We start from the raw sequence: 14,338 nt of genomic DNA on the forward strand, positions 1-14,338 counted from the left end.
GCTTGCCCTTCCTCTCGTTGGCGCGCGCACAGAGAATGAGGGAATGACGTACATGAGAGAATGGCCCTACGTAAATGGTAGTGCTGTGGCGTCGGTCCTCTACGTAGACGACAGTGCTCTGACGTCGCCAACAGTAGCACGTGACACTGCGATAATTACTTGACATGACATGCGTGGTTTGTGTAATTTGTCGCTTGAATAGATGAATAAAATTTGAGAGAAATAAAGAAACACACAAAGGGAATGTGTGCGTCTTTTTCATTTTTTTCCCGTGAATTGCAGCGAGATGCGGCGCTAATCTGCGTCCGTTTCGCATGCGTTCGTGCCCCCGCAGTTAGCGCATCGAGCAGACGCCAGCCCTGGAAACGAAAGTAATATTCTCGCGCGTTCGAGCACTCATTATGTTCATTTATTCCACCGCGTCCAAGTAAACGTTAATGCGGCACTGGCTCATAGCACCGCCATTCTCGTGCCCGTACAAATGTCGCAACTTTCATGCCCGTCCCGTAGAAACAGGCAGTGCGCCACAGAGAACGCCGACACAACGCCCACGCCCGCTACATAAAAAAAAAAAATGGTAGCGGCCGTGCAACGCCGCTCGCGTGCTCGGGCTGGCTCAGGCACGTCATGCGCACGTGACCATGCATGCACATGACGTGTCCATGCGTATGTGTCAAGTGAAGAGGGCAGGGAAGGGATTTGGCTTGCGAAGGCTACATGGGGCGAGTGGCAAGGGTTTGAAACTCGCCTCCTCGCATCATGGTTTCGCGCCCCTACAAATTATTGTTTTTCTCAGCTCGTAATCAACCGATTTCAAAACTTCTTGCGGCATGCTGCTCTACATTCGGCACACAACAACTTCCAGCGTCTAACTAAAATTTGCTATGCGGCCTGGTGAGGGGCCCTTTAATTGACGACGCTTTGAAAAAGTGCATACCGGGTACCAATGTTTATTATGAGCTTGTTGATATCATCCTTACGCGGGATTCACGATTTGCTGTGTCCAAATATATGTTCACAACTTCAGCTACCACAACCGTTTAATCATGATCATGGGCGTTAGTCGTCGCGATAGAGACATGCCGTCAACATGGGTGCATCCACGTCAAAACGATGCTGTAGCTTCCAAACACGAATAAACATTGTACAAGCTCTCATATATCACTACACAATAAGCACTACTCCTGTGAAGACACGTTTCACTTTCGTGTTATACCGATTCCTATAACGGAGGGATCAGCCATGTTTTTGTTTCAGACAACTCTCGCCCTCTCTCTTTTTACCACTTCTTTTTTGTATGTTGTACATCGGACGGAAGCTACGAAGTTTGGTGTTCCCCCATGCACACGTTCAGTTCGCTTGCTAGAACTTGCTTCTGTGTCTGCTGCGCGAATCTGCGTCGAATGAGCTACCACATCACATTCATTTCGCTGAAGCGCCAGTCGAACACGATCCTCACCTACTTCCCGAAAAAGATTCCGTGTTCAGATTCAAGAGATGCAGCGACAGCACCGGAATGCCCGATTGCGGCCAAAAAGGAAGCGATGATTCAGCGCTTATCGCCTTCAGATACGTAAATCGATCAGTCACTTATCACTGAGGATACTTCAGTCGCCGAACCTGTGCACACGAATGACATGGCAAAACGGTAAGCCTGGCTACAGTGCAGCTGCATTGAGCTGCACGTATATACTGTTCATAATCAATGCCACAAAGCTTGTAGTAAATATTTACGATGCACTTTCAGATTTGTAGTTTGGCGAGGCTTGAAGGAAGTATAATATAGGATGTTCTGCTCACATTGTGCACAACATTCTCATGTGCAGAGTTCTTTAATTGCTAAAGTTGCCAATGGGGCTTGTTTGTATGACATTTCCTGATTACTGTGGTAATCGGGCACAAGACACAATAAATGGGACACAAGAAAGGCACACGGCGCCGGGTGTCCTCGTGTGCCTTTCTTGCGTCCCATTTGTTTGCGCTAACATAGTAATAATTTTTTTAACAGCATTGCGCGACCGCCAGCAGGCCTGCACGTCAGCACCCTTATCACTACCTGGAGCTGAAAAACTAGCAAAAATAAGTATTTGCCAGACATCTTTGTTGGAATCATATTACGCGTTGGTTTATTCAATTTGCCATTTATTTTCCCCGTGCGCTGCTTCACTGAACAGTTTCTTGGCCCTCTCAAGTTTTTCAAGATCTTGCTGTAAAACGCTGAAAGATCATCATAATAACATTTGATATTATTATTATTATTATTATTATTATTATTATTATTATTATTATTATTATTAGCAGTAGTAGTATAGTGTTATTACTATTTGGTATCTCATATTTTCTTTGTCGTTGCAATCCTCCAGCCTAAGCAACGAAATGGCGTATTATGCAATGTGCCTGCACCCCCCCCCCCATCCCACATACCTGTAGGCTTCTCAGAATTTCAACCCCCCCCCCCCCCCCCCCCCTGAGAGAATTCCTGGGTGCGCTACTGCTTGTGACGGAGGTGGTCCCATGAACGACTTTCCGGAAGATGCCACCTCGCGTAGTGGATTCTACAGTGCCTGTTGTTGGCATGCTCAAGCAAGCGATCATTCAAACACATTCCACTTCTGTCTGAAGGCGAGTGGGGTGCGGGTAGAAGTGATGGGTGCATTTCTCGCCGCAGCGGCCTAAAGAGTTCCGCGTGCTGAAAAATGGTGCCGGGGAGGGGGGAGTGGTTGGTGGCTTGGGGGGAGGGGGCGATCGCCCCCCCCCCCCCCCTTGGATCCACCACTGTCCCGGATGCCCAAAGCACCTTCCAAACGATTTTCGCATAACGTATGCTTCTTGCTTTGTGAGCGGCGGGGTTGGCCTCTGATCGCTCCATCGATATCGTGTTCGAGTCTAGCTTGCTCCCTTTTCATGGTGGCAATGAGCCGGAGGAGCATTGCTTGCGTGGGTCACTGTCTTCGACACAGTGTTGTAGGCGTTACTGAAAAAAAGTAACTAAATACGTTACTCGTTACACTATAAAAAAAGGAACGCGTTACCGCCCTGCGTTACCTACAAAAAAATGTAACGCGTTACCGTTATCGTTACCGAAAAAAAGTAACGGACGTTACCTCTGCCGTTACTCCGCAATCAAATTTTAATCAACGTGTGATTGCTGCAGGAACCCACAATAAGAATTTTTTAAACCTCAAATTTATGGTTCACATAAATCTTCTAACCCAAACAACGATTACACCCAAAATGCCGATTTAAGGAGAGAGAGAGAGAGAGAATAAACATCTTTCATTCGGTAATATTTAAGCGTCGTCTTCGGGGTGGCCTCCCCCTTCCAGGAAACCATAGGCTTTCGCCGCGTCGACAGCCCTCGCTATCAGCTGGCGCAGGCCTTCGAGGGTGGGGCTGGCTAAGGCTCGCTCCCAAAGCTCAGGCGTCTAGTCTGGGTTGGATTATGTGCACAAATGTACCAGGCCTTAGCATTGTTATAGTGGCTTAAAGGTGTTTGTAGAGTTACGTGTGATGGCTTCTGATTCTGGCACATGGTGAAGCCATTTTTTTCAATTAGAGATTATACACAATATGAGATTCAATCATCAACGCTATCCGCAAAGAAATCATGACTGAACTCTCAAGAAATTTCCAGTAATTCTAACGGCGTGTTTCTAGTAGCAAAGTAGATGCGAAAATTTTGTAGTAGTAAAGAAATGCTTCAATGGCTTAGTCACGGGAAAAAATATCTGTGCATAAACATTTTTTGTTCACTTTAACCTGTATAATTACCGCAAAAATTGCGAGCGTTTAAGTGAAGGTGCTCAAGATCAGCCTCGCTCGCAAAACTTAGCTGCAGTTGCGGATAGAGAGAAGCAAAACTTATTTTCAAAAAGTTGATAAGCCTTATCAACTTTGTAGCACCTATAATACGATTTCGCACATCTAGACATTTAAAAAAAATAGTTTCCTTCGCTCTACAAGTTTCAAACAACGTTACTTTACTATTTGTTGCGCACACATTTCATACACAAAATGTCTTCTTTTTAACGGCAATATTTGTGTTTTACGTCGCCGTGAACTTTCGAGAACGACAGGTAATGAAATTGGTCCCTCCATAAGTTCGACATTTTCTCCCTCGCAAATTATGCAGTTAATAAGAAAACTAAGTCCCTTTCAGGGCTGTTGTGTGGTATGTGCACAAGATGTAAAATACCCAATCAAATCTAAAATATCCATTTTCGGATCCGTGTCGATTTCTCGTGGAATCACTCGTTTGCGATAACCATGATTAGGAGTCTAACTGCGGTTATGTCTGCCGTGTAGCTACCTGTAACCGTGGTTAGCCCGTAACCGTAGTTTGCTTAACCGCGGTTAAGGCTGTTCGTGTGACAGCGGTATTAATGGGCTTTAGTTAAACAGAGGGACGCCAACCAAGGTAAGGAGTAAAAAGATTTTTTTTTTTTTTGCGTAACAAGAAAGATCCGACGTTTCGCGTCCCACTCGCATTCTTTTTCAAGGTTTTCTTCCTGCCATGCGGTCACGCCTATTCTCCATGATGTGAAGAATTCCGTTGAGGCAGACTCTCGATCTGCAGCGCACCTGTAGACCAGTTGACATTACCGGCTGTCTCCTGGATGGGCCAGGATTCCGCAAAAAGCCGCTTATAGTAATTGGCCTCTAAGTCGACGACACGGGAGTTGTCAAATTCGATGTGGCGTTCGTTCACCACGCTGTGCTCGGCGAGTCTGCTCTGTCACTCGAACTTGCGGACGTCGTTTTTATGTTGTCGCAGCCTCTCGGGGAAAGTCTTTGTTTCCCCCACGTACGAAGCGTCACGATCAGCACATGGTATGGTCCAGACCAGCCTTTGCGCTTTCTCTTCGGGTGGCCTATCTTTTGGGCACGAAAAGGCGCAGGTGCCAGCAAGCAATCCACCTGCTACAATCCACTTCCACGAAAAGAAGTTTCTCATGGCCGATTCCGCGGCTTTCTTCAAGCTTTGTGGCGACAAGCGATTCCGCCCGGGCATACTTTGTCAATGCCCGGCAAGCCGAACGCAGTCCGACGCTGCGACAAAAGAATTCGTGGGGGCGAGCTCTAGGAAAATGGCACCTGCAGGATGAAAAAGTAACGAGTAACGTGACCCCACACGTTACCGAAAAATGTTAACGTAAGTAAGTTACCCGTTACAGTTTTGAAATTGTAACGAGTACGTTACTAAGTTACCGAAAAAAGTAACGCGTTACCGGTAACGCCGTTACTTGTAACGCGTTACCGCCAACACTGCTTCGACATGACCTTGTGAGTACAGGCCGGTAATCACTCCGGCGTTGCATTCGCCTCACTTCTCGCACCTTCAATAGTGTCTATGAAATCTACTTTCTTGTGAAGCACGTAAACATAATCTTTGACAAGTTTTCTTTTCTGGCACATCACAACCGCCTTTTCATCCATTTCCCTCCGAATCTATAAAATATGAATTTGAATTGAATTGATTGGAATAAAACAATTTACAAAAATACAATAGTGAGAAACGCATCTGAATCCCTAGCCTTATTCATTCAAAAGTAATAATGGAAAAAAGGCATGTCACTTGTCAAAAAAAAAAGAAGTATACAAACAAAAATATTTTTACTAACGTTATAACACTTGGCAAACTAACATTACGTATTTACAGAGCTTAGATACTTTCACGTGGTTTTCAGTGTGATTCGCGTGGTTTCAGGCGTTATGTCTTATCGGAATTTCATAACGCCTCTTGATTTTCGGTGTTTTCATAGGGACCCAATGATATGAGATGCGCCGTGTACGGCGAGGATCCCCGGATTCATTTCAACGCGCTCTTTCACCAGTCCTCCTAGACTGGCAGTTATCACGAGCGGAGAATTCAATCCGTTAGCATAGCCATGGCATGCGCATAGCAGCGCCGGACCAGCAATGTATCAACGTATATGTAGTCAGCAGAATTAAAAGAACGTTTATTGAAAAGTGTAGAACGTATTTATAGGCAGCATAGTGGTAGACAGATAACGATGCACACGTGGTATAGTAGCAATAGTCCGGTGTGCACATGGTGCAGGTGGCCAGCTGAGGCGTCAACAGGTGCGTGCGCACACCCACACACACAGAACACGTGAAGACATAACATCCAACTGCCTGCCAAAATCGTAGTCTAAAGTCCCTAGATTTTTCCCTGTTCTTTTTCCCATCCGGACTACGAAAAATCTAGGGGCTTTATCGTAGTCCGAATGAAATAGCTATCCAAGGTCACATCCTGTATGCCGCGGGTTTCCCCTCTCCCGAGTCTCTCCTGCCAGCTCCCTCAAAACGGACATGGAATGAACTCATCAACGGGATAAACGTTGGTCACCGTTTCCTGGGCCGAAAGAGTCGCTTCCCGCGTGCCCTTGTACTCCCACGCCACAGTCCAGAAAGGAGCTGCTCCTCCTCTCCACTGAAAATATCTACAGAAAGTGAGGGAGGAAGGTACGAACAATGATATCAGCCCCGAAAGCGCATGACTCATAAGACTGAATAGTTACTCATGTCTTGTACTTCCTGCAGCAGTAACAAAAGATAGTAATAATAAAGGGAGCTGCGAAAAAGGGAGGAAAGAAACGCAGAAAGGGAAGGGTGTGATATGCTGATAGCACGTTCGGCGATGACTCATCACTGCGCCGACTAATGGATTCCTCTGAAACATGCACAATACTGAACAGTTCGCGTTGCGCGATCACATGGAAGATGAACGCGCTGCTACAGATATAGCTTCCACATGAGGTCACAATTGATGCCGCCATGTTGTTGCATCAGCACGGTGCCCAGCAGCCTTGCACATTTCAACTTCCAACTTTTTTTATCACATGTACATTGACATCGACAGTGATCACGGCGGTTATTGATAGCTTTCACGTGACGTCACGGACGCAGGTTCTTGATGAGCACTCCAACACCGAGGCTTTGATGACGTCAAGACAGGATGATCAAATGACGGCTAACTTACTGCAGTGTAATAAACACGCGGCCGGAGCGTAGGAACCTGCACACGATGTACAATGGACAACATATACCGCGGAATCACAAACTTCGCGTCCCACAATGTTAATTGGTACTCCGACATGGCGGTTTCAGATATGTCAGTGCAAACAACAAGCGAGGCTGTCAATGTTCTTCGTTCAGCGAAAGCGGGGTGTAGAGAGAGAGAGAAAGCAGTTATAGAAGTGCGGGTCTTTCTACGGGCCCTGGACGTGGGCAGGTCAGTCCAGGAGGATATCGCTATTGTGTTTTCTCATGGCAGGCGCACTTATATTTGATGGCAAACACGAAAATCAGGGGCAGACGAAGCATTCCTTTGTCTGCCTCTGATTTTAGTGCAGGCGAATGATTTCTATTTCTGCTTCTGGTTTTCGTGCAAAGGACTCCTTTGTCTGCAGTTTCTATGACCTCTAATTACCGCTGCCCTGCCGGACCTTATTCGATTTTATGCGGGCAAATTATTGATTTCATCACCACACAGAATTCCTGCGGTGAAACAGAAGTCAGCACCAAGTGATGAAAAAAAGAAAATCATCGTGCGTTGACGTCATCAAACGACGTCATCACGACGCCACAGATCTACAAATCGGCGACGTCGTTATGACGTCATCACAACGGCACTATTACGTCATTACATTACATCATCACTTGGCCAAAGGTGGGCCGATCCTGGAGGTACCGCAAAACTACGTGAGGTGCAGAAAGCTTGGAACGTTTCCGATCTCGGAGGCAGTGCAAAACCACGTTAGGTGTACGAAGCTCTCGGAAAATGGGGCGGGGGGGGTGGGGGGGGGGGCAGATCAATACAATCTACTGTAAAGAAAAAAGAAGATGGCTTTCGCCTTTGACACGTCTTGGGCGAATGCATTAGGAAGCGCGTGACTTCTTGCAAAATAAAAATGCCTATTCCCCTCTCTTTATCTGAACTGCTCATCGGCACATGCAAATTACTCGACATCATCGATATCCCGTTCTGTAACCCGTCCGCGCTTCTCTTTTCGCACTGCACAGCGCACCGCAACCATGGAGTCGCAGCCGCACGCACCGAGAAATTTGGTAACAAGCAAATTCGTTCGCTATCGTGCAGTATTTAATTAAGAGCTTCGCGTGCAGTTTAGATGTCCACGAGATGAGGGTATGCGCACAGCTTTCAAGCAAAGACTTTTCGTTTGATTGTGTTGAACACAGGTGCGCTTACCGGCACAACTTCGCGATATAACCGTAATTATTTTGTCTGATCCGTATCCAACGTCAATGCATATCGATAACCTTCTAGTGGTTGGTTCACAATTTTTTCTCGTTGCCGACATTTTGGTCTAGTTCACACACATGGTCTGGACCTGGACCTGTCATTCCTATACAGCGATCCGAGCAGAAATGTCTGGTAGTCCTTATTACTCAGCCACGAAGCCGAAGAACAGTGCAAATTAAGCGATCGGTCTCGCCCTGACCGCCGCCGAGTGCCAAGGGATTCCGGCTGACGGTTAGGGGGATGAATGTCGAGGCCAAAGCCTTCCGGCCCCGTCATTCTCGATTTTCTCTCTCTGCCGGGACGGCTCACTGCTCTCCCATAGTATAGAGTACACAGTAAACCACTTTACACCCTTAAGGGGGTTGTGCCGTGTCTATAACTAACGCCCTTACACCCTAGGAAAAGGGTGTTTTCAGTATCAAAACACCCATACCATGGGTGTTGCCACTGGCCTAACACTCTTATTATGGGGTGTTTCCAATGGCCTAAACACCCTTATCAGTGCAAAATGTGAAAAATAAAATATAGCAGTCAGGGAGCACGCATTTACACATGACATCAGCATAGAAGGTGCACACACGCGCCAAACCGCACACACAACACAGCGTATTGTAAAATAGTACCACATGGACGGAGCGCTCGCGCTACAAAGCCTTACACTGACCATCTGGCATATATAGCCATGGTATCTTAAGCCGTCGTTCAGTGCCGGTGGAGATATTCCTGTTCCGTATAAATGAACATTAAACATTAAGAGAATAGGCGTAAATTTATGGTACGCTTGTAGATAGCCCTAAAAGAGACATATCTTTTAATCTAAACTCGTCTAATATCAACGACATTTTAATCAGCGAGTCCCAGTTATCATCTGGCACGCTGTGGTATGGGCCATGGGTGTTTCGATAACCCATAACACCCTTAACTCCTAAAGGGTGTTTAGTTAGAGCATTACCCCTTAAAGGCTATTTTGGGGAAGGAAAACACCCTTACACCCTAATTTTTGCAAATTTTGGTTAGGCACAAGGGTGTTTTGCTTGCTTGAAACCCCCTTAAAGGTGCAAAGTGGTTTACATAGTATAGGCACCGTGCGGTGGAGTTTTCCAGTGTGACTGCAGCGCCAGAACGCACAGTAATTCAATGAATGCAAGCAGGGGCGGATTATCCAGGGTTCAAAGGGTTCAAATGAACCGGGCCCTCCGGTTTTAGGGGGCCCCCCAAGGGCCAGAAAAAATGGCCGACTTCGTTGTTTTGTTCGTAAAAGTTTAACCCTCCTGCTGGATTCCCCTGATAGAAACAGATTGTCTATTTCAATTATCAATATACATGCTTCTAAGAGGTTGTTCGTCGCATAACGTGCATAATCTTTGAAGTCAGCTCACAGTTCTGCAGTCTGTGGTAAAAACCTTTTACTCGCCCAAGACCATGCATCGTGTAGAGGGAAGGAGCTGATCCAGCGGATGGACACATAGAGCAGCCTGACGAGGATTTTAGCAGCTATGGTCCAACACGCAATGCGAAGGCGCATAGAGAGTGGTTCTTGTTTGAAATATCGTCTAATGCGCTGAATGAAAATAACCGGTATGAAGCTGACGCATAGGTACGCTATAGTATGCTTTCATTATAGTGTAAACAACGTACCATGAAATATTTGTATGGTACGGAACTTCCTGATTATGCCAGGACTCCGTAGGAGTAATGGTTCGATTCTTCGCTTCTGGCATTGCCGTTCTGTCTTAATTCCTGCTTGGTGGTTATATAGGGAAACTTAAGAGACCATCACTTGGTAAAGGTTGTGCGCAGGAAATATCTACAACATATATCCACTATCTGGCCGCCAGCAGACCCTCACCGCAATTGCTTGAGCGTTGTGGTGGGGGTCTTCAACTGACCATCACTTTTGAACTTCTTTTAACACTTTTGAACTTCTAATTCGTGAAAAGCTTGAAGGTTCTTTCCCTGATGTCCATGTGGCTCTTAGAATTTTTTTTTATTAATGGTCACAAATTGCACTGGTGAACGATCATTCAGCAAACTGAAATTGATCAAAAACAGGCTTCGATCAACGATGACCGACAGCCGCCTCAGTGATTTGTCACTGCTGAGCGTAGAGACGGAGGTTCTTAGGAAATGTTGAAGAGCTGATCAACAAACTGTCTCAGCAAAAGACACGAAAACACTTGTAGAAACGTACATACCTTCTTTCTCTACTTAAAAGAATAATGAAAACAGAGAACATGTTAATAGGTATACAGGGTGTTTCAAGAAATGTGTCCAACGTTCTAAAAAAATCAGGAAAATGCGATATTTGATTGCTGACTTCAGAATTGGTTTTTCTGTAGTGGCAGGTATTTTAAGATGGTTAAGGAAATTATTTGGAACTATAATTAACAAAGTTAAATTAATTAGCTTTTTAATTAGTGGAGTTAGGTGGTTGTGTCAAATGGGAGAATTTAAGTTCTTCATGCCTGAAACCCAACCCAACTTTGAGATTTCGAAAAAGTGGCATCTAGTAATAATTACAAAGTAATGAAATTCAACCAAATTCGATGGCTTTCGCTGTTGAAAGCCGTTGCATTTCGTTGAATTTCATTATGCCATAACAATTACTAGAGGACGCTTTTTCAAAATCTCAAAACTCGGATGGGTTCCTCGCATGAAGAACTTCAATTCTCCCATTTGACACAATCGCCTAACTCCACTAATTAAAAAGTTAATTCATGTAACTTTTTTACTGTCCTTAACTACCTTAAGATTCCTGCCGCTATAGAAAAATCAATTCTGAAAGCCCCGAGAAAATATCGCATTTTCTTATTTTTTTTAGAAGGTTGGACACATTTCTTGAAACACCCTGTACACGCCCCATTTCAAGGTTGCATTTCTGCGAAATAGTTCACCAATTTTGTACACTGTGTTTAAGAAGAAATATTTCGTAAAAATATCAAGATATTCCGCAGTTTAACCGCAGAAAAGATGTGTGCAATGAATGTGTTTCCTTCTCCTATAGCCCTATGAAAGTGAATATTGCCTGCAAAAATGTAACCCTATTACATGTTTAAAAGCGACCGATTTGTGCATAAATGAAAATATGTGTGGTCGTTTTTCGAGTCTTATTAAAAACGTTTTTGTGAAAGTTCTACACGGATCTCATTTTTATAGGCGCCACCTTTTCCGAAAGACTTGGCCCGCCCCCTTCCCATATTGAAGATATTTTAATTTTAAACCATCTGTATTACTTGTTGTGATCAGTAGGCATATACAATATGCATAATAGCACTATATTGAAATGCTGCCTTAGAAGAGCTTAAATGTGTGTTGTTGTATGAAATCAAAAGTAGCTAGACGATTGGTAGCGTATTTACTGTAAGCACGTGCGAACAGTTTCTGAAAAAGGCCCACCTGTCAACTTCGGCAGTGCTCGCACGCAGGCAACCAAAGCGTGCGCTACCGAATCAGTGAAGCTGAAGCAGATAGAGGAAGCTATTTTTCACAAAGGCGCTCCCTGATTTTCGAGGGAAGATGTCCTCTCTTGAAATAAGGGTAAACAACGCTATAGGTTAAGACGAATGGAAGAAACACACACGGTGCTTGGACTGCACTTCTAAGTGTCGTATGCATTCCTTCTTTTCGTCTTAACTTCTCGCAGAGTTTAGTCTTCTTTCAGTATGATCCAAAGAATTAGACAAATCATAATGCTGTCCATGCGTCTCCTGATATAGTTAATTATTACGATGACAATCTCTCCACGTGCTCCGCAAGAAAGAAAACGCCCAGGTGATATTACACACTCCGGAGAGGCTTAGAATACATATGGCTTGTGTTCTTTGCAGCTAAATGTAAAAAGCGTCAAGCCTCAAGCATGACCATGATGACAAAGTGGGAAAGAAAGGGGGCGGGGCGAGGGGCCCCCCTTATTTTTTTTAACCGGGCCCTCCGCACATTTAATCCGGCCCTGAATGCAAGTGATCATGATACTAAAATGTCAATGATGTGAAAATAGCACGTGCCTCTTCGAGGCCTTTGCGTCTGGGAGGCAAGTGCTTTCAGCGTGAAACTACTGTAGAAGCGGCCTCTGTCAAGAGGCCGTGCTACGGATCGCCTGGAAATATAACATGAAAACTGTGAGGTAATGTTGCCGTAGTAATTTTTGAAAAGGCTTTGCGGTGATCCTGCGCTGAAAGCGGCGGGCGGGATGAGGAGTGCGTTGACGGGCTAGTTGAGAGTTGCGCTGTGCCCTGTCGTGTCTTGTTTGGTTTACTGCGCTAAAGGTCACCATGAACTGTACGGTGGAGTGACGAGGAATGCAAAGAGCGAGATAAGCAGTCTATGTAAAAAAAAAAGAGTTCTTATAGTTGAAAGGAAACCTTGCAGGAAGCCGACACACCATGATAATATCGTTCGACAGCCCCAACCCAGCAAACCACAAATTTCCATTAGATATCCATGCATATATACTATTTTGTGGATATCTAATGGATATATAACTTTGGATATAGAACTAATGGATATAGCACCTTCTTTCTGGATTGTTGCACAGGAGTACAAAGGCTGATGTCACAGCCTCGGCAGTGCATTTTGACGTCACAGCATCGGCAGTGCTTATTTATAAGCGGATTATGGCGGCACTCAGGGAGCCTTCGTTGAAAAGGTGCGTATATAGCGTAGCTATAGCATTCTGTAGGCATCTAATGGAGATTTGTGGCACTGGGAAACTCTTAGCTCAAACAGCGCGTGCCTCACCAAGAAGAGAGAAAAGGGGCATTCTCAGTAACCGCAGCGCCTTACGAGGGATGGAACATCACTGAGCTGTTTCTACGAAGTCATTCGTGGCGACTCGTAGGCTTCAACGTTTGCTTAGCTAATGATCGAATGCCAAACCTTGGGCCGCTAGGTCACAATGCTCGCTGTAGGTTCCTGCGCACGATTCAAGGTGCATTCAAGGTGCACGTGAAGCGCAAATGACGAACGAGAATGCTTTTTGCTTTTTGTAGATTTCGTCAGTTTTTCGCACTTCATCTCGAAGAAGTGAAGTTGCTTACACTAAATCAAGATTGCACCCTTCAATTAGTGGTCACAATAATAGCATAGGTATAGTATAACTCATCGTTTCCATGAAAGGAAAAAAAAGAAAGGGTATCTAACAAGCTGGAGATCGAAACAAGCTTGGAAAATTTCCAGTGAACTTTCCAGTTGTAAACCGCTGCCACATATTACCTCGTGTTTCACGTGCGGAACAATAAACAGAAATAATAAAAAAAAAAATGCCAGGCCTGCGCGGAAAGCGCAGCATAGTCACAGCGAAAGATGGAAGAGCGGCATTTGTAGAGCCCGTTGCAAACTCTCCTGGGGCTACTAATACAAGTACACTTGCAAGGTGCCCACTACGCCATAAATCACAATTTTTGTCAAGTTGGGAAGAACCCACTACGCCATTATTCATCATTCTGCGGCGAAGCGAGGTACCCGCTACACATCTGCAAGACATTATGTGCACTTTGTTGAGGCGACGGTTGATGACGATGAAGAATTTCGTTGTCGTTGTTTTACTCTCCTACCACGCTATTTCACATAAGTTAACGTGAGAGAGAGAGAGAGAACTTTATTGAGGGCCTGAGGAAACGGATCAGAGGGCCTTATGGGCTCCCTTGGCAACTAATACAAGTACACTTGTCAAAGGTGCCCACTACGCTATAAATGATCATAATTTTTGTGAAGTACTGAGGGTATCATCCAATATGCCATTATTCGTCATTCTGCGGAGAAGTGTGGTATACTACGACATGACTACGACACACCTGTAAGGCATTATGTTCTTTTTGTTGATGCTGTGGATGATTACGATGAAGAATTATGGCTGATCCTTTTGTAATGGGTTGGAATCATTCAACGACCCACTAGCTAGGCGAGAGAGAGAGACACTTTAGTAGAAAAACAGAGATTTTTGCCGGCATCAGTATACCGCTGGCATGCTACTCTGCATGTGTAGGGATGGGGAATGGGATTGACAGACTAAATAAGAGAGGGAAGGAAAGAATAATAAAGAGAAAGAATATTAAGAAATGAAATGCGCAA

This window comes from Rhipicephalus sanguineus, chromosome 7 (genome assembly GCF_013339695.2).
Source record: "Rhipicephalus sanguineus isolate Rsan-2018 chromosome 7, BIME_Rsan_1.4, whole genome shotgun sequence".
Lineage (NCBI taxonomy): Eukaryota > Metazoa > Arthropoda > Arachnida > Ixodida > Ixodidae > Rhipicephalus > Rhipicephalus sanguineus.